This window comes from Thamnophis sirtalis, unplaced genomic scaffold (assembly GCF_051295495.1).
Source record: "Thamnophis sirtalis isolate CommonGarterSnake01/CBP01778 unplaced genomic scaffold, rThaSir2_p1.2 scaffold_12, whole genome shotgun sequence".
Lineage (NCBI taxonomy): Eukaryota > Metazoa > Chordata > Lepidosauria > Squamata > Natricidae > Thamnophis > Thamnophis sirtalis.
In genome coordinates this window covers 21,095,097-21,120,257 of record NW_028261392.1, presented here as the reverse complement: position 1 = coordinate 21,120,257, position 25,161 = coordinate 21,095,097, and the positions used below count along the sequence as shown (strand labels likewise).

Here is a 25,161-nt window from a genome sequence, read left to right as displayed (position 1 = left end):
TTCCCCCCACTATCCAAAAATGCTAATGTCAGTTCTGCTGAAGGAGGAAATTTTAAAAACAAAATTATTCCGTAAGAGCAATCAGATGTTTTCCCCATTTTATATACAAAGAACTGAAATACAAACCTCAAATGGTCACACAGTTGAGGACACTAGGCTTCCTTGTTTTACATCCATCCCATCCAACACAGGATATTCCTGCTCAGAAGATTAGAAAACATAGTATGGACTGAATACCACGTGTTTTCAAGGTTATTTTTCCCACCCCTCTCTCTGATAAATCTGTTTCAGTTCCATTTGTGACAGCAGAGCAACTCTTTATGGTTAGTAAAAGCCAGAGGGATATCTACACAACTTTTTTGTTCTAGGTTTAGGCTCATGTCAATGAAGTACCACTGAAGGCCATTTTATGTATTCCAACTTATCATAGTTTCTGAACAGGAGATGTCAATAGAAAATTATTACCATACTCATGGTGAAAATCTGTAGAGATTCTTAGTCATCCAGGTCATGGTTGTCCCAAAGGTGCTTTTTCAGGAGAAAACTGAACTTCCTTTTTCGGGGGGAAGATCTTTCACGTCTCATCCAAGAAGCTTCTTCACTATCCTGTCAGAGCTGAAGAAGCTTCTTGGATGAGAAGCAAAACGTCTTGGAAGAAAAAACAAGGAAGTCCAGTTGCCTCTTGAAATCCTCATGGTGTATTCAATATTCAACTCCATTAATTGAGTTGTATTTCAATTGACACCTTTCTCTTGACAAGATTCTCAGCTTCATAACGTACCATTGTATTTAAGTACAATGACAAAGATTATACTTATACAAGTTAGGCAAGTGTTATTGGAAGAGAGCGGAAAGGCATCATACCAAGCCTGCAGAATTAAGTGGTTAGGAGCCTAATGTCTCCCAACAATTCAACTGCATATCCCATCACTTATATCAATGATGGTGAACCGTTTAGGCACAGAGTTCCCAAATTGGAAGGGGAGTATGTACCAGACTGCCGGAAACCCAACACCCAGTTGGCCAGTGCACATGCATGCCTCGGAAACCCAACAACCAGATGGGTGAGCTGGGGCAACAGTGTGTGTGTGCCCACAGAGAGTGTGCCATTGGTTCGCCATCATGTTTAGTTTGCTCATCACAAGACTTGCTAAGAATTTAATTCTGAGTAATTCTGAATGCTTCTTTTGTCAATGAGAGTACCTCCTCCTTGCCTGAATACTGGGGGACTCTAAATCCTTCTGTTTGGACGTTTGTAAGCCATCTAGAGTTGCTGTGAGTGAGTAGGCAGCTACATAAAATTTTGAAATAAATGAATAAGTAAAATAAATAAAATAAATTTTCAACTGTTTGGGGGAGTTGTTTTCACTGTAAACACACTTAAAATTACTGTTGTTATATTCCATCAGTTTCTGAACCATGAAAACAATAAAAATATTTAATCATAAATGAGCTTGTAGATTTTAATAACCACTCCATAAATAACAGAGGAAGCACGCAATTTTTGCAGTACTTCATCTTCTGTACTTTTCCTAACTGTATGATTATTACTCTAACACCATTTTTTTCTTGTTCTAAATTATAATCATTTGTGATGCTTAAAAGCTCAAAGAAGTTGAGGTAGAATTAATGGATTGGTGACTTTTCAAATGTATCTGCTGGTTACAATTAGTTTGTGTTTCATTAGACACAGTATTAGTTCAACTTAACAGAGGTTTTAATTATTTTTAAATTATTTTTATCCTATTTTTATTATTTTTATAAATAATGCAAGGAGTCAAACAAACCTAATATTCTTCCCTTCTCTTCCCTTCTTTTCCTCAGAACAACAATCCTATGAGGTAGGTTTGACTGGGAGAAAATGACTGGCCCAAAGTCACCTAGCCAGCTTTCAAAAGTGGGACTTGTACTTCCAGTTTTCTTAAATTTCTTAACTAAATTTGACTACGAAAACATGAGCCTTTAAAGCAGTAAACTAATTATGTCATATTTTTTTCATTGTTCTAACCATATGTCTGGTTTTAGCTTCAAAACATCTATTACTGAATCCCTAAATTTCCCCTAGGTATTTCATAACCGTAGCCTTTACTTCATTTAATTAATCAAATCAAATTAATAATGTATCAATATTAAGTCTAAGTTTGTTGGCTAAATCCATCATGTGAACAGTTACAGTGCTAATCCCATTTTGCATAATCTCATTTATTTGTGGGATATGGGAAAGGGTTATTCATAGAGGCTTTGCCCAGAAGATATTAATGTATCAGGAACAAGAGTTGAAATAACATAGGAGGACTCGCTTATTCTTCCTGTCTCTCCTTTTTATTTAGCTTCTATTATATCAACTGGTGGCTGTTTCAAAATCTATAGGCAGCAAATAGAGATGCCATATATTTAGAATAATAATCAATATTGCTCTATATTTCCAATGAGAACAAACTTGAAAATATGGTTTCCTAATATTGGCAAAAAAAATTACTTTCACCCTGACAACTTTTTAATGCTCAGTAGCAGTTTGTTACTGTAATAAAAGGCCTTAAATTTATGATAGGATATAAGTGTGGGAGGGGGGAGGAGGAGGGGGGGAATGATGAGCTTTCATCAGCTTGGGAATTATAATGCCTTTATGACTTCATCCCTGCAGGCTAAACTGTCAGTTACTGTCAGTTAACAGTTATAAGAGTGAGGCACTTCAAAAAGGTAGATGGTTCTTCTGGACTCTGAGAAACTTTCGTTTTTATAGCCAACTACCAGAGAGTAAGGTGAGGATTAAAGTTACAGTTAGATAAAAAGAGTGAAAGTTTAGTTTTAGAATGAGGGTTAATTTAGGATAGGTTTTGGCTGATGGGTTGGGACTAGGGAGGGAAGCAAAAAGTGAGTAAGGGAGATAGAGAAGAGAGGCAGATAGAAAATGGGAGAAGGATGGAGAAGGGGAGGGGTTAGAGAGGATGGGGGAGATGGACTGTGGGTACATGGAGAGGGGATGGAGATGGAGGGGTTAAGAAAGGAAATAGATAGGGAAAGAAAGGAGAAGAGAAGATGGAGGGCAGGTGGAATCAGGATAGGGAGGGGTATATGGTGGGGGAGGGAATTGAAGGGAGGGGTCTGAAATTAGGAGGGAATTGAGGAAAGGGGAAAAAGAGAAGAGGGGGAAGGCAATGGTTTGTGTGTACTAGGGGGAGGGGGAAGGAGGGGGAAGGGGAAGAAGGGGGAAGAGGAGGGGGAAAGATGGCTTGGGAATTCTAATGCCTTTATGACTTCATCCCTGCAGGCTAAACTGTCAGTTACTGTCAGTTAACAGTTATAAGAGTGAGGCACTTCAAAAAGGTAGATGGTTCTTCTGGACTCTGAGAAACTTTCCTTTTTATAGCCAACTACCAGAGAGTAAGGTGAGGATTAAAGTTACAGTTAGATAAAAGAGTGAAAGTTTAGTTTTAGAATGAGGGTTAATTTAGGATAGGTTTTGGCTGATGGGTTGGGACTAGGGAGGGAAGCAAAAAGTGAGTAAGGGAGATAGAGAAGAGAGGCAGATAGAAAATGGGAGAAGGATGGAGAAGGGGAGGGGTTAGAGAGGATGGGGGAGATGGACTGTGGGTACATGGAGAGGGGATGGAGATGGAGGAGTTAAGAAAGGAAATAGATAGGGAAAGAAAGGAGAAGAGAAGATGGAGGGCAGGTGGAATCAGGAGAGGGATGGGTATATGGTGGGGGAGGGAATTGAAGGGAGGGGTCTGAAATTAGGAGGGAATTGAGGAAAGGGGAAAAAGAGAAGAGGGGAAGGCAATGGTTTCTGTGTGCTAGGGGGAGAGGGAAGGAGGGGGAAGGGGGGAGGGGGAAGAGGAGGGGGAAAGATGGCTTGGGAATTCTAACGCCTTTATGACTTCATCCCTGCAGGCTAAACTGTCAGTTACTGTCAGTTAACAGTGATAAGAGTGAAGACTTTCAAAAAGGTGGTTGACCTTCATCAAGGCTCCTGGACTCTGGGAAACTTTCCTTCTTTTTATAGCCAACTATCCGAGAGTAAGGGTAACAATTTGAGTTAAAGTTAGATAAAGAGTGAGGGTAAGAGGGTTAGTTTTTGTTTTTGAGTGAGGGTTATTTTAGGATGAGGGTGGTGGTTGTGACCGGGTTTAGATTTGGGGTGAGGGTTGGGACTAGGGAGGGGAAGCAGAAAGTGAGCAAGGGAGATAGAGAGGGGAGGTGGATAGAAAGTGGGAGCAGAACTGGGAGGGGGAAGATGAGGACAAGGGGGATGGGGCTAGAGAGGATAGGAGGAGACGGACAGGGTGGAGGGAGAGGACAGGGTAGAGGGAGAGAGAGGAAGAGGGTAGGTGGCATGGAGATGTAGGAATTAAAATGGAGAAGTAGGGGGAGGGAGAGAAGAGAACTGGGAGGGGGAATGGAAGGAGGAATGATATTGAGTATATGTTGGAAGATTGAATTGAGTGTAGGGGACTGCAATTAGGAGGGGAGAGAGGAAAGGATGGGGCAGACAAGATAGGGAAGGGGAGGGAGAAGAAAAGTTGGAAGGGGAGGAGGAGGTGAAAGGATGGTCTTGCATTAACTTGGGAATTCTTATGGCTTTCTCATTTCATCCATGCAGATATGCTCAGTTATCTGAATGAAGATGCCTTCAAAGAGGCATGTTTGTCTGGAGGTTCTAGCAAGGAAGCACACCTATCGTATAATCTTGATCCTTGGCCAAAAATCACTTTACTCCTATCTAGGGTAGGGGGTGGGGAGGGAGGGAGGAAGAGGCCACCCATCTAGTCAGCAAGATCATCAGAATAAACCCTGGATAAGCCATATTAGGAGAAGATGGGGAAGGAGGGGAGAGAGGAAACCAAGGTATGGAGACCATGGTCTGAATGAAGATCCCTTCCAAGTGGCATGTTTGACTGGAGGTTCTACCAGAAGAGCGCAGATATCGTATACCCTTGACCCTTGACCGAAGATCACTATACTCCTACCTGGGATGGACTCTTCCACTGAGCTGGAGCTTTGGAAGAGACAAAAATGGAGCGGTGAGGGAGGATGGGGATACCCACCTTAGCCAGCCAGATCAGCCGAATCAACCCTGGCAATCAATGGGGTGACAGATGTTGCAGGGGATGGTGGGGAAGGAGGGGAGAGGGGAAGCCAAGGGAGGGGGTCAATGGTCACAATGAAGATCCCTTCCAAGTGGCATGTTTGTCTGGAGGTTCTACCAGGGGAGCGCAGCTATCGTATACCCTATACTCCTACCTGGGATGGCCTCTTCCACTGAGCATGCAGCTTTGGAAGGGACAAAAAATGGAGCGATGAGGGAAGATGGGGATACCCGCCTTAGCCAGCCAGATCAGCCGAATCAACCTTGGCAATCAATGGGGTGACAGATGTTGCAGGGGATGGTGGGGAAGGAGGGGAGGGGGAAGGCAAGGGAGGGGGACAATGGTCAGAATGAAGGGGAGGGGAGGATGGGGGAGGATGGGGAAGGTGGGAAAGGAGGGGAGAGGGGAAGGCAAGGGAGGGGTCAATGGTCAGAATGAAGATCCCTTCCAAGTGGCATGTTTGTCTGGAGGTTCTACCAGGGGAGCGCAGCTATCGTATACCCTATATTCCTACCTGGGATGGACTCTTCCACTGAGCATGTAGCTTTGGAAGGGACAAAAAATGGAGCGGTGAGGGAGGACGGGGACACCCGCCTTAGCCAGCCAGATCAGCCGAATCAACCCTGGCAATCAATGGGGTGACAGATGTTGCAGGGGATGGTGGGGAAGGAGGGGAGGGGGAAGACAAGGGAGGGGGTCAATGGTCAGAATGAAGATCCCTTCCAAGTGGCATGTTTGTCTGGAGGTTCTACCAGGGGAGCGCAGCTATCGTATACCCTATACTCCTACCTGGGATGGACTCTCTCACTGAGCATGCAGCTTTGGAAGGGACAAAAAATGGAGCGGTGAGGGAGGACGGGGACACCCGCCTTAGCCAGCCAGATCAGCCGAATCAACCCTGGCAATCAATGGGGTGACAGATGTTGCAGGGGATGGTGGGGAAGGAGGGGAGGGGGAAGACAAGGGAGGGGGACAATGGTCAGAATGAAGATCCCTTCCAAGTGGCATGTTTGTCTGGAGGTTCTACCAGGGGAGCGCAGCTATCGTATACCCTATACTCCTACCTGGGATGGACTCTCTCACTGAGCATGCAGCTTTGGAAGGGACAAAAAATGGAGCGGTGAGGGAGGACGGGGACACCCGCCTTAGCCAGCCAGATCAGCCGAATCAACCCTGGCAATCAATGGGGTGACAGATGTTGCAGGGGATGGTGGGGGAAGGTGGGGAGAGGGGAAGGCAAGGGAGGGGGTCAATGGTCAGAATGAAGGGGAGGGGAGGATGGGGAGGATGGGGGATGGGAAAGGAGGGGAGAGGGGAAGGCAAGGGAGGGGGTCAATGGTCAGAATGAAGGGGAGGGGAGGATGGGGAGGATGGGGGGATGGGAAAGGAGGGGAGAGGGGAAGGCAAGGGAGGGGGTCAATGGTCAGAATGAAGATCCCTTCCAAGTGGCATGTTTGTCTGGAGGTTCTACCAGGGGAGCGCAGCTATCGTATACCCTATATTCCTACCTGGGATGGACTCTTCCACTGAGCATGTAGCTTTGGAAGGGACAAAAAATGGAGCGGTGAGGGAGGACGGGGACACCCGCCTTAGCCAGCCAGATCAGCCGAATCAACCCTGGCAATCAATGGGGTGACAGATGTTGCAGGGGATGGTGGGGAAGGAGGGGAGGGGGAAGACAAGGGAGGGGGTCAATGGTCAGAATGAAGATCCCTTCCAAGTGGCATGTTTGTCTGGAGGTTCTACCAGGGGAGCGCAGCTATCGTATACCCTATACTCCTACCTGGGATGGACTCTCTCACTGAGCATGCAGCTTTGGAAGGGACAAAAAATGGAGCGGTGAGGGAGGACGGGGACACCCGCCTTAGCCAGCCAGATCAGCCGAATCAACCCTGGCAATCAATGGGGTGACAGATGTTGCAGGGGATGGTGGGGAAGGAGGGGAGGGGGAAGACAAGGGAGGGGGACAATGGTCAGAATGAAGATCCCTTCCAAGTGGCATGTTTGTCTGGAGGTTCTACCAGGGGAGCGCAGCTATCGTATACCCTATACTCCTACCTGGGATGGACTCTCTCACTGAGCATGCAGCTTTGGAAGGGACAAAAAATGGAGCGGTGAGGGAGGACGGGGACACCCGCCTTAGCCAGCCAGATCAGCCGAATCAACCCTGGCAATCAATGGGGTGACAGATGTTGCAGGGGATGGTGGGGGAAGGTGGGGAGAGGGGAAGGCAAGGGAGGGGGTCAATGGTCAGAATGAAGGGGAGGGGAGGATGGGGAGGATGGGGGATGGGAAAGGAGGGGAGAGGGGAAGGCAAGGGAGGGGGTCAATGGTCAGAATGAAGGGGAGGGGAGGATGGGGAGGATGGGGGGATGGGAAAGGAGGGGAGAGGGGAAGGCAAGGGAGGGGGTCAATGGTCAGAATGAAGATCCCTTCCAAGTGGCATGTTTGTCTGGAGGTTCTACCAGGGGAGCGCAGCTATCGTATACCCTATACTCCTACCTGGGATGGACTCTTCCACTGAGCATGTAGCTTTGGAAGGGACAAAAAATGGAGCGGTGAGGGAGGACGGGGACACCCGCCTTAGCCAGCCAGATCAGCCGAATCAACCCTGGCAATCAATGGGGTGACAGATGTTGCAGGGGATGGTGGGGAAGGAGGGGAGGGGGAAGACAAGGGAGGGGGTCAATGGTCAGAATGAAGGGGAGGATGGGGGGATGGGGGATGGGAAAGGAGGGGAGGGGGAAGGCAAGGGAGGGGGACAATGGTCAGAATGAAGGGGAGGGGAGGATGGGGAGGATGGGGGGATGGGGAAGGAGGGGAGAGGGGAAGGCAAGGGAGGGGGTCAATGGTCAGAATGAAGGGGAGGGGAGGATGGGGAGGATGGGGGGATGGGAAAGGAGGGGAGAGGGGAAGGCAAGGGAGGGGGACAATGGTCAGAATGAAGGGGAGGGGAGGATGGGGAGGATGGGAGGATGGGAAAGGAGGGGAGAGGGGAAGGCAAGGGAGGGGGTCAATGGTCAGAATGAAGGGGAGGGGAGGATGGGGAGGATGGGGGGATGGGAAAGGAGGGGAGAGGGGAAGGCAAGGGAGGGGGTCAATGGCCAGAATGAAGATCCCTTCCAAGTGGCATGTTTGTCTGGAGGTTCTACCAGAGGAGCGCAGCTATCGTATACCCTTGACCCTTGACCGAAGATCGCTATACTCCTACCTGGGATGGACTCTTCCACTAAGATGCAGCTTTGGAAGGGACAAAAAATGGAGCGGTGATGGAGGAAGGGGACACCTGCCTTAGCCAGCCAGATCAGCCGAATCAACCTGGGAATCAATGGGGTGACAGATGTTGCAGCTATGTTGGGGGATGATGGGGAAGGGGGGGAGGGGGGAATGGAGGGAGGGGGAAGGAGAGGGAGGGGAGAAGGGGAAGAAGGGGAGGGGGAAGAAAAAAGGGATGGAGGGGGAAGGGGAGGGGGAGGGAGAAGGTAGATGGATGGGGAATGCGAGGGGAAATGAGAGGAGAACGGTGAAGCCAGATTGAAGAATGATGAAGAAGAAGGGGAGAGGGGAGAGGAGGGGCAAAGTGAGAGCCTTGAACCTGCTGGAATCATGTTGCCTTCGCCATGCCTTGAATCCATTGATGCCAAGTTGCCTTCGCCATGCCTTGAATCCATTGATGCCAAGTTGCCTTCGCCATGCCTTGAATCCATTGATGCCAAGTTGCCTTCGCCATGCCTTGGACCTGCTGGAGTCGTGTCACCTTCATCGTGCCTTGAATCCATTGAAGCCAAGCTGCCTTTATCGTGCCTTGAACCTGCTGGAATCTTCGCCGGTGTGCCTTGAACCCATGGAAACCGCATTTGCCATGAGGAACCACTACAGGATTGGTTGTGTGAAATAAACACACTCAACTTGTACTATGTGTGTGTGTGTTTTTATGCATGTATGTGTGGTTTTATGTGTTTGTGTGGGATGGGACAGGGATTCTTGTGCGCTCTGCCCTTTTCTCAGTCACCATTCTGTCACTAGATGTCCCTTCGCCAGCTGTGGTTTGACAAGCGGTAGCTTGTTAACAAAACACAGTGGAATATTGCACTGGAGGTACAAGAGATTCGAATTGGAGATTCCAGATTTTAGGACGGGGAGACAGGAATATGGAGGAAAGGAAGCAGCACTGTTGAAGAAGAGATTCTTAACCCAGGAGACAGGGTGAAGCAGGAAGGTCACAGCAGCTGCCTGTTAATTATGCCAGGGAGAATTACATGAATGGAATTGGGTGATTTTTAAAACGAGACTCCAAGAGCGTTTCTAAACCAAACAATTTCACCCCAAATCTCATCTCTTTTTAGGTTTGGATTGGAACTTTTTCTCACATCCTTCCAACTTCTGCTTACTATTGGCATCAGAATTTTTCTTCCTAAGGACCTGATTTTTTAAAAAAGAATCCATGACCATTCCTGAGGCTAAAATTCCACCCTGAATCTTGATCTACTGTCCATGTTTGTATTTGGGTTGATTTTCTTTTGAATCTTCCTTCCACGTGTGCCTACTGCCAGCTTCAAGAATTTTCTTTTGAAAACCTGAAATTGTTCATTTAAAAAAAAAAAAATTCTTCCCAGGGACCTGGGTTTTTTTATCCATATCAATCTGGAGCTCTGTTATCGGCTGCAGAGGCCTTCCGGAAAGCTTTGCCAAGTTTGATGGCTGCAGAAGAAATGGGCCGGCAAGGCAGGTGTTGGGGTGTAAGTAGTAGCTCCACCCCCTCATCCCCACCCTGGCTTAATTTTTACCCGTGCACCCTTGAGTGAGTGGGGTCTTAATTGGTGCTTACTTTGGGGATAGGGTTTATATTGGGTGCATGTGTAAAAATCAAGGTAGGACTTAGTTTCAAGGTAAGCCATATTTTTGGGAAAACACGGTACTTCCAGGTGCATTTAAAGACCACTGAAATGGTGAGTTTAAGGAGAGAGACAGATCTCCCCATTTAAATCAGGGCAGATGCAGCATCTTACCTAGAGTGATCGGTTTCAACTCAGCTCTAAGGAAATTATCTGTCAAAGTCTTTTGGTTTCGGTTTACTGGCAAGGTCAGATAATTATCAACATCCAATCAGATCACACTAGTGTGAAAATTGGCAAGGTATTTGATTGACTTCAGCAAAACACTGCCTTCATGATTATTAATTCAGGGAATTAAGAAATCTCAAAGAAGATACAAAAGGAAATTAATAAATACTCAAAATTACTAATCACATACAAGCCTAACAGCCCCTGTCTGAAGGACAGGAGATGACACATTAATTATAAACCAAAGCAATAACCAAATGAGAACTCAGGAAGAATCTATTCAGAAAGAATTAAAGTAATTTTCAGACCCATTTAGAAAGCTTTACCATACATATATTGTTAATATGAGACAATATGGTTGATCCAGTGCAGTGGCGGGATTCAATTTTTTTTTTAGTACTGGTTTTGTGGGCATGGCTTGGTGGGCATGGCAGCAGAAGGATACTGCAAAATCCCTATTCCATCCCCACTCCTGGGAGAAGGATACTGTAAAATCTCAATTTCCACCCTACTCCAAGACAAGGATGTTGTAAAATTCCTATTCCCTCCCTACCCCACTAACCTGCTTTCCAAGTCCATTTTCCTGTGCAGGGCAACTGAAGAAGACCCAGCTGATCAACTGGGATTCCGATCAGCTGGGACTCGGGATGCAGAGAATAGATGGGGGCGAGGCCAGCCAGAGGTGGTATTTGCTGGTTCTCCGAACTAATCAAAAATTTTACTACCAGTTCACCAGCACTGGTCAGAACTGGCTGAACACTACCTCTGGCTCACTGCAAAGGAATCTTGGCCATATACAGCAATAGAGAAACTACACCAAGCACAGGATCAGACAGATTTGCAATGAATAGAGTTGGTTCTACAACAACCATAGAACTCCAGTAGGTGCTCTGCTTGTTCCCTAGCAGTTGTAGCCCTGGCTTCCCAACCTAAGCATTGTATCTGGTCTTAACTATGGGTGATACTGAAACAGCTATGTACTATCACTCTTCTATGTGGTAGAATTTTTTTTTTTTACTCAATGCCCACCCAACTTCAGGCCAGAACAAGCAAAGAAAGGACTGGAACAAAATAGTTGTTTTTCTGTCTTTTTCTTAAAGACAGTTCTTTCTCACATATTCTTTCTCCTGTTCCAGAGAACAGATAGCTACTTCCAAAAGTGCTATTTCAAAAAAGGCAACTGGATTGCCCAGGTGCCTTTTGGAAATAATACCTTTGGGAAGTGGTGGGGTTCAGAAATTGTTTACTGCCAGTTCTGTGGGTGTGCCTTGGTAGGCGTGGCTTGGTGAGTGTGGCAGGGGATGGTTACTGCAAAATCCCCATTCCCTCCTGATTCAGCTGGGACTCGGGAGGCAGAGAATAGATGGGGGTGGGGCCAGTCAGAGGTGGTATTTACCGGTTCTCCGAACTACTCAAAATTTCTGCTACCAGTTTTCCAGAACTGGTCAGAACTTGCTGAATATGACCTCTGCCTTTGGTAGAACCATGAACTGGAAGATAGAAAATTTCCATGGACAGAGGGAAAATCCCACATTTCCAAAAAGTACAGACTGATTTTATCTCATTTGGAAGATTTAGAAAACAGGCTAAAGATCATAGGAAATGTCTATGGAGATTCTCAGCCATCCAGGTCATGGTTGTCCAAAAGATGCTTTTTCAAGAGGCAACTGGACTTTCTGGTTTTACTTTGAAAATGTTTTGCTTCTCAGAGCTGAAGAACCTTTTTGGATAAGAAGTGAAACATCTTCAAAGAAAAACCAGAAAGTCCAGTTGCCTCTTGAAAAAGCACTTTTAGGAGTATAGGAAATTGTCTCTTGAAGTCACACCAGATCCATTCTTGATATAACTCTAAATACCAAAGACTGGGATCATCATCTCTCTTGAGATAAGGAGTGCCTCCAAACTCTTGAGTTTAAGTACATTTTTCATCTTCAAGATTTTGGGTATTGATGTTCCTTAACTGCCATATTTTTATTGTATGGTACAGTAAGCCTTATTTCCTTTGGGAAATAAGCAATCCCTGAATAATTGTTCTTGCTGCTGCTCAATTTCTAAGTCATGCCTGATTCTTCATGATCCTATGGATTTCATGAATAATTGTATGTGTATAAATACATGAACATTGCCATTTCCTTTCCTGTTGCAAGGCAATCCTGTGATGAAGAATGTAAAGTTTAATTCTGTGAAAATGTAGCTAACTTAAAGGGCAGAAATAAATGTTTTGCCCTTGAGAAAGCCACAACAATGGCAGTATGTTCTTCTGGACATTGGACAATGGATTTCACCATTGCATCCAAACTTCAACTCTAAGATGACAACCTGACAAATATGACCACCCTGACCCTAACGATAAAAACATAATTAACACATGTAGTTTATGGTCCCCAAGTAGAGAGCAACCTTGTCAGGGAATTTTGCAGCCGGTGTCCAAGAGTCGGAGCACCTAGGTACTCCCATGATAACCTATGTGGCCACATTCTGGACCAGCTGAAGCCTCCCGGTGCTCTTCAAAGGCAGCCCCATGTAAAGAGTGTTGCAGTAGTCCAGGCGAGAAAGGATGAGGGCATGAGTGACTGTGCACAGAGCATCCTGATCCAGGAAGGGGCGCAACTGACATACCAGGTGAACCTGGTAAAAGGCCCCCCTGGTCACGGCTGTCAGGTGTTCTTCTAAACTAAGCCGTGTATCCAGGAGGACGCCCAGATTCTGGGCCCTCTCTGAGGGGGCTAAATTTTCTCCCCCTATCATCAAAGATGGAACAAGATGCACAAATTGGGATGACGGAAATCACAGCCACTCAGTCTTGAAGGGATTGAGCTTGAGCCTGTTCCCCCCCATCCAGATCTGCACAGCCTCCAGGCATCGGGACATCAGGTCAAGGGCATCGTTTGGGTGGCTTGGGGTAGAGATGAAAGTTGGATATCATCAGCATATTGATGATACCATACCCCAAAACCACAGATGATCTCGCCCAGTGGTTTCATATATATGTTGAACAGGAGGGGTGAGAGAACCAACCCCTGGGGCACCCCACAAGTAACGCGCCTCAGGGTCTATCCCTGTCCTCCAGTCAACACGAACTGCGACCGATTTGACAGGTAGGAGGAGAACCACCATAAAATGGTGCCCCCCAACTCCCAACCCCCTGAGTCTTCGCAGTAGGATACCATGGTCGATGGTATCGAAAGCCAACAAGAGGTCTAATAGGACCAGGACAGAGGAGCAGCCCCTGACCTGGGCCCACCAGAGATCATCAACCAACATGACAAATGCCCTCTCCGTGCTGTATCCGGGCCTGAAACCCGACTGAAATGGATCCAGGTAAGGCAGCTTCATCCAGGTACTAGGGAAGCTATTGTGCTACCACACTCTCAACAACCTTCTCTACAAAGCGAAGGTTGGAGACCGGACGATAGTTGGCTAAAGAAGATGGGTCCAGGAAAGGCTTCTTAAGGAGGGGCCTCACCACCACCTCCTTCAAGGCAGTGGGAAAGAACCCCTCTCTCAATGAAGTGTTGGTAATCATCTGGAGCCAACCTCACCTCCCGGGAAGCCGAAACTAACCAAGAGGGACACTGGTCCAGCAAACAAGTGGCAGCACTTAGTCTTCCCATAATTCTGTCCATGCCCTTGGGGGTCACAGGGTCAAACTCATCCCAGATAGTCTCCACAAGTTTCATCTCTGTCAACTCGCCTGAATCTACCCAGTCAGAGTCCAAGCCTGTCCAGATATGTTCCCAGCTAATACTAAACTTCATGTAGCATGAAGGGCCTTTTTTTAAAAAAAACAACCTAACATGCAGAAATACCTTACATTTCAGTCATGCTGACAAATGTTCCTCTGAGGAGAGAGGTATTGAAAAAGGAGGGAAATAAGTCAAAAGCAACAGAACTGTGTGTTTTAGCACTTTTTAAGAGTCGAGGTGGCGCAGTCGTTAGGGTGCAGTACTGCAAGCCACTTCAGCTGACTGTTATCTGCAGTTCAGCGGTTCAAATCTCACCGGGTCAAGGTTGACTCAGCCTTCCATCCTTCTGAGGTGGGTGAAATGAGGACCCAGACTGTGGGGGCAATATGCTGACTCTGTAAACCACTTAGAGAGGGCTGAAAGCCCTATGAAGCGGTATATAAGTCTAACTGCTATTGCTATTGCTATTATGACAAAGAACAATACTGACTTTAGTCACAAAGTGGAAATTTCAACAGAAGACGAGTTCATATCGAAGTCCTAAGTCCAAAGTGGGATTTTTTTTTAAAAAAAGGACAAACTGGATATCAGACTAAATGGAAATTTCAGGAATGACACAAATTTACCACCAAATGGAGCGTATATAATTACATTAGAATGGCAACAGTTTGGTATATATAAAAAATAAACAATCCAAACTATTTTAGATGTTCTTCTTATAATGCTGAATTGTTTAAAACCAAGAGCCTGGTTCAAATGTTTCAGAGATCTAAGCATAAAAGAGAGATGGAGACATTAACTTTAGCATTCCCTTTCTCTGGATCATATCCTATAGATCAGATTCCAAAAGACGTCACAATAATTGAGTTAAATTTCCAGCTGCATTCAAGAGGGTTAATGTGTAAGTGCTCCGGATTAACATAACACTTTAATATTATCTGCAGAAGTGAACGCTTCCTTGTCCATAAAGTCTGATTATTATTTTTTTACATATGTGCAATTGTACATCGGTAGCTGATCTTGACAACAATAGAATACACTTGAATACACAAGTGCCTTCAGCAAACTGATGCCATCTGAAAATTAACTGGACCACCTATTTATTTATCATATTTGTATAGACACGAATCATACATAGCAGTGGTGAAATTCATTTTTTTTTACTGCCAGTTCTGTGGGCGTGGCTTGATAGGTGTGGCAGGGGAAGGATACTGCAAAATCCCCATTCCCTCGCCACTCCTGGGGGAACGATATTGCAAAATTCCTATTTCCTCCCCACTCTGGGGCCAGTCAGAGGTGGTATTTTCCCATTTTCCAACCTACTCAAAATTTCCGCTACCGGTACTCAAGAATCTGTCAGAACCTCTTCATCCCAATACATAGTGACTCTGGACAATTATATATAACAAAACAAAATACATTAGTAAAATACATAAAACGAATATAACCACAATTTAAATCTACATGCTACGAAAACTCTTGTGTCTGCAATTTTAATTTTGGTGAAACAATGTGTCATAGGCAGGCCGGAGGAGAGGGGGGTGCAACCAGTACATTGTTCTGGGGCCCATGGAGCTCATGAAGGGGATTTTTTAAAAAATTTTTTACAAAACCCAATTTTTAAAAGGAAAAATAATATTGGATAAATATTTTATATTCTTTGCATATATAGCAAAACTGCCTTGCAGCCTTGTTTGACATAACCTTTATTAATCTGAAACTCAGTGAACAATTATTTATGTAATTTATTGAATTTTAATTTCATTGTTTTCTATGTAATATTGGATAATGTTATTGGTGAACTGACTGTTCGTTTCAATGTGCCTATGTGTAGGCGAGGGGGCCAATATTAGTCTTGGTCCAGCACTTAATCATCCTCTCGGCGACTCTGGTTGTAGGCCAACAATTATTGAGCCAAGGTACCTCAAATGGACTAACTTACAAAATGCCAGGAAACATTATTCCTGCAAGAATTAAATTTGGGGAAATTGTGACCTCTTCGGCGCTGCCATGCTGATTTGGTCAGCCATGATCAAGCAATCCTTTCAGTATATCCAGTCACTTCCAACAAGTGATTGGAGTAACTGGCGGTGAAGGTTGCAAATTGCTCGAGTAAGTATTCCTTATGCAACCTTAATAGCACCTTTTCTTCACCCTTGCTCATCCCCTTTAACCTGCACTAAAGTGTGAATGAGCTATGTCCCTAATTTCATTGAAAATGTCGCTTTTAGTGGTTCCAAGAAAGAAATGTAGATAGTCTAGTTGTGGTCACCACAATACAAAAAAAAAAAAAGATGTTGAGTCTCTAGAAAGAGTACAAAGAAGAACAATAAAGATGATTATGGGACTAAAACATACAGAATGAAAAACAGTTGCAAGAATTGGGCATGTCTAATTTAATGAAAAGAAGGACTAGAAGTGATGCGATAACAGTGTTCCAATATCTAAGGCTAATATCTAAATAGAGGGGATCTACCTTTTGTCCAAAGCACCTGCAGGCAGGACAAGAAGCAATGGATGGAAAGTAACCAAGGAGAGAAGCAATCTAGAATTAAGGAGAAATGTCCTGAGAGTGAGAACTATTAATTAGTGGAATGGCTTGTCTCCAGAAGTTATGGGTGCTCCATTGCTGGAGGTTTTCAGGAAAGTATTGGACAACCATTTGTCTCAGATGATATAAGGTCTCGGGGGATTGGACTAGACGAGAAGGCTTCCAAGGTCCCCTCTAGTCCTATGATGCTCCTGTCCTGTCCTGTCCTTTCTTGTCCTGTCCTGTCCTCTCCTCTGCAAATTCTGTAAATATGTCCTAGTCCCGTGATGGCGAACCTATGGAGTTGCCCTGTCAGCTCCAGCACACATGCACATGCTGGCCAGCTGACTTCGGCCTTCTTTTGAGATGATTTTTTTGCACCCTGGAGGCTTCCTTGAAGCCTCTGGAGCATAAAAAATTGGCCCTACTAGCAAACCGGAAGTTCAGAAAAGAGACTTTCGGTTTGCTTGTAGGGCCATTTTTCCCCCTTTGGAGCCTTCAGGAGGCTTCTCTGAAGACTCCAGAGGACGAAAAACAGTCCTATGGCCAAGCCAGAAGTCACTTCTGGTTTGGTTGTAACACTGTTTTTTGTCCTCTAGAACCTTCAGGAGGCTTCCCTAAAGGCTCTGGGGGGCAAAAAACGGCCTTACTGCCAAACCGGAAGTTACTTCCAGTTTGCCCATAGGGCCGGTTTTTCACAGTCCGGAGGCTTCAGGGAAGCTCCTGAAGCCTCCGGAGAGCCCCCGGGAGGAGCGGGAGAGGCTGTTTTCACCCTCCCCAGGCTCCTAGAAAGCCTCTGGAGCCTGGGGAGGGTGAAAAAAGCACAGGGGGGAGCGCTGGTCCCACACACATGTGCGCAGGGGGGAGAAGCACATGCATGCACGCTGGGTCGCACACATAGCATTATGGGTGTGGCACGCCCGCACATGATCCTCCCTGCATTCCCCCCCACTTTGGCATGCAAGCCAAAAAAGTTTTACCATCACTGTCCTAGTCAGTCACAAACAGAAACATACAGGCATGTACAAATTCACCGAGACCAATGTTAGCCACGCTTTCTAGTAATTTAAATTGGTCTTTGAATGGCTGGGCTAACTGTGTTGTGTGAAGACAGGCATAGCAAGACTCTACGGGTGTCCCGCCAGTGGGTAGGAGATTGCGTGACTTGACATGCATTGCTCTCCAAACATAGTGCTTTATTTTTCTTAAAAGTGAATTGCAATTACCAAGTTACCAAGTCTCAGGATGAATTCTCCTTCATTTTACTATAAAGTGATAGACCTACAAAGGAGGACAGTGGGAACGAGACAGATGGTCAGAACGACTCTGGTTACAAACAAGGCAGGTTGTACAGTTTAAATCAGCCTACTTAATAAAGCTGTCATTTAAGTGTACCTAGCCCAATTTGAAAGCACATTTTCTTTCCTGCTTCTTTCTTCCTCCTGCTGCTCTGCTTTAAACCTGGAGATGTTTATATTTGCTAACTCCATCCTTCCTCGCAGGAGAGCAATTTTTATGTTTTATTACTAATTTATCTTATAACATTTCAGTCTGCACAACAGGGCTTAAGTGCTTACCAGATGTCTGGCAGACATGAATCAGCCTTCTTTCTATATTTTAAATGACTTTGTTATAAGTCAACCTCAGTGAAATTCTGACTTGCTCTTCAGTCTTTCTGAAAACTAAGCTATCCACAATATGCAGTTCCAAAATACTGTATATACTCGAGTATAAGCCTAGTTTTTCAGCCCACTTTTTGGGCTGAAAAAAGCCGCCTCGGCTTATACTCGAATCAGTGAAAAATTTGCCCGAAATGGAGGAGAAAAGGGGGCGGGGCCATGCCGCTGGGTGACACTCGTGAATGGCCCAGTGCCACTGTGAGTTTCCCCTCCCTCTGTGTCAGTTTGCCGCGCAGCGCGCACCGCACCATCCCCCCTCCTCACGTTCTAATGTAATGCAGGGCTGTCTTACGATTCCCCTTCCTCCCCCTCCTGCCGCTCTGCAACGATGTCCCACCTCCTCCTTGTTATGGCAAGCAGCCACATAGCGATGTCCCACCTCCTCTGGTACAGTGATCCAATGATAGGAATCACTGTGCTGTGTGTCATAGGAGGCGGGACATCGCTCCCGCGGCTGCACGGGACATCATCATCACAGCAGGACATCAGCATCATGAGGTGAGTGAAGTATTTCATTGAATACACCGCTAGTTTACTGTTTTTCTTTGAAATAAATATTCAAAAACATTATTGGTATCTATTTTTATTTTTGAAATTTACCGGTAGCTGCTGCATTTCCCACCCTAGGCTTATACTCGAGTCAATAACTTTTCCAGTTTTTTGTGGTAAAATTAGGTGCCTCGGCTTATATTCGGGTCGGCCTATACTCGAGTATATACGGTAATTGCCTTTTGCTTTGTTCTTTGATGAAAACCTATCCCTTATATGGAAAATATGACATTAGATCTTTATGATATTCCTAAAAATGCCTGAAAATAAAATAAATGTGTAAGTTGTACACACTTAATTTGGAAGTAGATAATTTTGGACATAATGAATTGTTCTGAAGAAAAAGCATTTTAATGACTATCTGTGAACTTTGCTTTTATGCTTTTGTTATTGAACATAGGATGAAATGCCAACTGCAATATTATGCACTATGAATTATTGTTGTTGATGATGTTGATGATATTATTCTTATTATTTGCACAATCATCCAGATCTTTAGACTAGATTTGAGATTTTTAACCAGCTATAATTATTCTCTGAATTGAACACCAAAAAAGTCAAAATGTGGTCCCTTTATTGATATGCATAATAACCACATTCTTATTTTTATCAAATTGAAAATTAAAATACAAAGAAAAGGCAATATAGAATTGTACACTATTAATTCTAATAAACAATGTATGGACCAGTGCCTCAGTGTTACCTTGCCAACCATTCACCCACCCTTATCATATAGAATATAAAAGTTAGACTTTCTCCAAGAGTTCAAGACTAGTCGTCTTTATGTCCATAGGCAAAGCACTGCAAAACATTTCCAGATGTGTTGGGAGGAGCAGTATAGAAATGGTTTATCCCATTAGCACAAGAGAAAGTAAAGATGCAGCATGCAACTTCCCCCATTAAAAAAAAAAGCTCAAAGTAGAAAAGGTGAGCAGTTATATTTGTTGCCACCCATTTGTAACCTTGCTGACCAAAACCTGCTGTTAATCAATAAAACAGCATTAGGGAGCTGGGGCAATGCAGTGGATAGAATGCAGTATTGCAGGCTAATTCTGCCAACTGCCAGCAGTTTGATTCTTAAAAGAGCCGCACAATGGTTAGAATGCAGTACTGCAGGATACTTCTGCTGACTGACGGCTGCCTGTAATTTGGCAGATCAAATCTCACCAGGCTCAAGGTTGACTCAGTCTTCCATCCTTCTGAGGTCAGTTGAATGAGGACCCAGATTGTTGGGGGCAATAGGCTGACTCTGTAAACCGCTTAGAGAGGGCTGTAAAAGCCCTGTGAAGTAGTATATAAGTCTAAGTGCTATTGCTGCTGGCTCACGGTTGACTCAGCTTTCCATCCTTTCAGTGTCAGTAAAATGAGGAGCCAGATTGTTGGGGACAATATGCTGACTCTGTAAACCACATACTTGTACTTGTACTTGACGCCTCTTCACCCATCGTGGGTATAGGCGACTTCCATGGAAATTTGACGCCACTGTTTTCGGTCCTGGGCTAGGGTTGTTTATGTAAACCACATAAAGAGGGCATTAAAGCATTGTAAAGCAGTATATAAGTCTAAATGCTATTGCTATTGCTGTTAGCAAGCAATATTTCTCTGCTTTGGGAAAACAGAACTTCACCAACTAACCTGATAGCCCTTGGGAATAGCTCTCACTAATTTTTCAATTAGTGTTGGTTTGAGACTTAATCCCACCTTGAGATCCATGGTTTGTTGGACAAGAAAGCAGCTTTTAATGTATCTCAGGTAGATAGAATTCCCAGTCTTTCCCAAGTTTACAGAGAAGGTGAGTGTACTATTCCATCACACACACACACATCCCATCCACTTTCATAGCTATCAGCCTACACAGCTCTTCTCCAAGCCCTTTTCCATAGCTCCTTATGGAAATCACCCAGAAAGTCTCCAGGAACAAGTCTCAATGGAAAGGTTTTTCCTATCCTAGGATCTTAAGTTAATTAGAAGGTTGCTGTCATTTGGAGACCCTCCAGATGTTTGCAGCCCAAATGGGTGGAAACTAATAAAGGAGAGAAGCAACTTAGAGCTAAAGAGAAATCCCTTGACAGTTAGAACAATTAATCAGTGGAACAACTTGCCCCCAGAAGTTGTGAATGCTCCAACACTGGACGTTTTTAAGATGTTGGATAACCATTTGTCTGAAGTGGTGTAAGGTTTCCTGCCTAAGCAGGGGGTTGGACTAGAAGACATCCATGGTCTCTTCCAACTCTGTTATTCTATTCTAAATATGAGAAGAAAAAGCTTAACATATTTGTCTCAAAATTTTTCAACTCCCTGGATTAAACAAACTAATGAGCTGGGCTGTATATTATCTCTCACCCATTATTCTCAGTAGTTGAGAGTCAGTTGTATCATTCAACCCACCCCGCCCCTGAATTTCCCCTTTATGAATTTGTAATTGACATACTATTGATAATACAATCAGAAAAGGAATGGACTCCACAAAGCTCTTGGTAAACTGTGAAGCTTTTTGAAACCATCTGGGTTGATTTGCTGCTTCGGGGTTGACTTCTGCTTTGGTTTGTAAGTCTGCTTCAATGGGATGAGTCTATCAAAGTTTAGCTGGATCAAAGCACCTCTTCAAAGCTTGTCAGAGCCTTGATGCCTGCCATAGTCTAAACTGTATTTGGTGTTTCTGAGTTAAGGTAATGCCAATTAAGGCAATCTATGTATTAGATACCCTTACTTTCAGAGTTTGATAGACAAGCCTTTTTGTAAAAAATAAAATAAAAAAACCCAATGTCCTTTTAGGTATAGGCCTGAGTGTAACCTTTTTAAATATGCAGACAAATGATTAATGATCTTAATAAATATGTAGAACAGGAAAGTTGGAAAGGTTATATGTTAAAATCAATGTTTGCCTATAAATGCAAATACGACCCTCACCGTAGTGCTGGTTAAGCAACTATGACTGATTCTTTAATATTTGCAAATATTTTTTAATAATATATTCAAAACCCACAATAAGCAATATGTATATGCAGAATGCAGATTAGGAGATAGATAAACAGATTAGGAGACAGATTGGTGAGTGGGTTGTATTTAGACAACAACAATCCAGGCTGACATGGAAATCCATCATGTGTTGTTGGTTGAATACAGAATGGGATAGAGCAGAGTCAGCCCCTATCATCATTCTTTTATGCCAGTGGAAATGCTAAGGCCAAAAGGATCAAAGCATTAGAAACCTGTTGGGTAAGGGCTTTAGCTTTTGATATGAAAAAAAGTGCCTCTGTCCTCAAATCACGGGAATATTGATGAGTCACCAAAGCAGAAGAAACTCTCCTTCATAAAGTTAGAGGTTCTGGTGACGGTGATGAGATCTTATATTCAGCAGTACAAAAAAAAAGCTACCTTGCAGTTGTTTTGTCCACTTCATTCATTTAAGAATAGGTGAGTGGTGCAGTGGCCTCGAGATGAATCTTTCACCTCACAATCAGGAGGCTGTGAGTTCGATCCTAGGTAGCTGCAGATATTTCTCTCTCTGGGCACAATGAGTTATTATCTGCTGCAAACTCTGCATTGGCTACAGGAAGGGCATCCAGCTAGTAAACACTCAGCTCCATTCAGTTGCGCCGACTCCACACCAATGTAAGGAATTACGGGGTCATTAAAAGACAAAGAAATATTCATTTAAGAATATGTATGAGTCATTCTCCGGCCAACTAATATTTACAAATGAAGGCAAATATACGTGCCCCACAATAATGTGGCAGGATGCAATCTGAGTCAGCCACTAGGACCTGAGATTTAGTCTTCCAATTTTTCAGACTGTTGCTGGAGCCCATCCGCAGGGAACTTCTCTCACACCAAAATTGGTGCACTGGGCTGTTCTGTGCATAGTATTTATGTGGTGCCTGGTTGTGTGTGTGGCTTTTAATTAACTGGGGTGTTGCTGGCCAGCTATTAAGAGTTATTGGTTGTTGTTCCCTTGTGCTGCCAAGTCCTTGGCTCCTAAGTACCCAATAAGCTGGTGGTAAATCAGCATTCCTGTAGCTGTTTCTAAAAGAGGTATTAAAGCGCTCTAAAGCTCTTGAAGGAATCAGAACACTTCTGGGAGACCTTAGGAAAAACACTGAAAGTGATAGTCAAAGTTGACTTCAAACTGTGACAGTTGGGTAGAGGCGTGGACTGTGTTGCTGTTGACCAATTATTCAAATTCTGCCTTGAGTAAAAGATCAGGCCAACTATATTGGTGGAAGTTAACATATCAGCAAACTGTTGCTCCAAGGTGCCATCTGTCCTCTCAGCTTCCACATCCAAGTGTTGATGGTTGGCTGAGAACAGGGGGAGCTTCATAGCCATTAGTTGAAATAAGGCTTAGTAGAAGCATGCCGTATGTTGCAGGTCTCCATCGTAGATCAGAGAGTTGGGCAAGCTATCAGTTGTTTCCGAAAATTTATTCAGTAAATAGGCAGTTCATTTCAATAATGGCAGGGAACAACCAAAACTAATCGAACAGAACTGTTGTTTTCAAAAACCCAACCTGCTAACTCACAATGACAGAGTTTCTGAATCTCTTCCCTCAAGGGAGCAGATCACTGTGGGGCAGCTCTCTCTGGTTTCAGGAAAATGTAGAGGATAATGATAAAGGAGTCTCTCTAATGCAGGGGGGTCAAACTCACAGGCCACAGGCCAGATGCATCACACTCTGGCCATGCCCATCCCTGGTTTAATGAAGGCAGGAATGAGCTGCTGGGGGTTTGCAGGGGTTCAGGAGAACCTCTAGTTAAGATTCTGTGCCACACCCACCCCACACTGCCCCTCCCCTCCCAGGAGTCCCCACACGGCCCGTTTTTGATGCAGGTAAGTGCAGGTGAACGTAGACTTGGGCCTACCAGCAGTTCAGGAAGACTGGCCTGTTTCTGGCCTGCAGAGGCCTCCAGAGCCTGGGGAGGCTGTTTTCACCTTCCCAGAGGCTCAAGGAAAGCCTCTGGAGCCCGGGAAGGGCAAAAACAACGCCCCCTCCACCATGGTGCAGGAGGACAACTAGGCCATACCCACCATGGTCATGCCCACCCAGCAACCAGGCAGAGAACCCCTTGCTAAAATTTTTGAAGCCCATGACTGAGTGAAGGGGAAAACGTCATGATACAACTCATGACAATGACTTGACGGTTGACACCCCTGTGCTAATTGCAAGGGTCTCATTTTTGCTGGTTGTGAATTTGGTTCATTAAAGAAATCGCTCTCCCAGCCTAACAGGGGGGAGCAGACATCAGGTGGATTCCTGAAATTTTCAGGGTATAGAACAGAAGCAGAAGCAGGATAACAGAGCACCAGATATATTAGCACCCACTGTTCTAGGAAAGTACTGAAATGAAATGCCGTGGCTAATTTAATTGCTTTTTTCAGAAACCTGTGAGAGCAACAACTTGTTCTTCATTTCAAGTGGAAAAAATGTCTCCAGCAAGTCCGCTAGAGGATATCACTTCTTCCAGCTGGGGACCATTACTAAGAAGGAAATGGAAGCATGATATGCTATCCTTAGGGATTTTGTGTTTTAAGTCATCTGCTCCTGCTGAAATTCACCTTTCTGGTTTCTGCTGATTGTTTGTTTGTCCTCCTGAAACCTGAATCTTTCCCCAAAGCTCTTATCTTTGTGTCTTCTGCAAAGTCCGATGATCATAACTTTTAATCCCTCATCCCCGTTCATTCTAAATATGTGAAATGAAACAAATGATAGAAGAACCTTGTTTTATGCCATGTGACATTTTTCCCAGTTTGAAGTGGAGCACACACACTTTCTTATTCAAGCAACTCTGCTTCCATGTCCTGGTAGCGTATCCAGCACTCTGCCTGGATTTTCTCTAGCATACCCCCATAAAAGATTGAGTCAAATGTTTTGTTGAAAATCAAGGTACACCACACTCATTACATTCCCAAAGGCAACTAGAGCCACCTTGAGATTGGTGCCACACAGAAATTGAGAAATAAGTAAACTGATCATTGCATAAAAAATAGGATATCAGGTTAGTTTGGCATGACATATTCTTAGTAACCCCATGCCGACTCCTGCCAAATAGTGCATTCTTTTCCAGCTGTTTACAAACTGATTCCTTAAGGTAAAGGTAAGTATATATGCAAGTCGTTCCCAACTCCAGTGGGCGGTGCTCATCTCCATTTCAAAGCCAAAGAACCAGCACTGTCCGAAGATGTCTCCATGGTCATGTAGCTGGCATGACTAAACGTTGAAGGAGCACAGAACCTTCCCACCAAAGGTGGTCCCTATTTTTCTACTTGCATTTTTTAACTTGCTTTTGAACTGCTAGGTTGGCAGAAGCTGGGACAAGTAATGGGAACTCACTCCATTATGCAGCACTAGGGATTCGAACTGCCAAACTGCTCGACAAGCTCAGCATCTTAGCTGAGATAGAAGCAGCCACAACTTTCCTAAATTGTATTCCCTTGGGAGTCATGGGTCCTGGATTTTGAATACATTCTGTGAGTTAGTCAGTTTGAGACATCTTGATCCAAAAACTGTTGCCCTCTGATGCATTGTTTTACCCAGTTAAAGGTCATGACAAGGAGAGTTTTAGT

At 44.5% G+C, this 25,161-nt stretch overlaps 1 long non-coding RNA gene across 2 annotated transcripts in view; it reads right to left on the bottom strand.

Annotated features, from left to right (window-relative positions):
• LOC148043268 (uncharacterized) overlaps positions 1 to 25,161 on the bottom strand; it is a 126,029-nt gene that overhangs the window by 42,934 nt on the left and 57,934 nt on the right. The gene's annotated exons all lie outside the window — the stretch shown is intronic.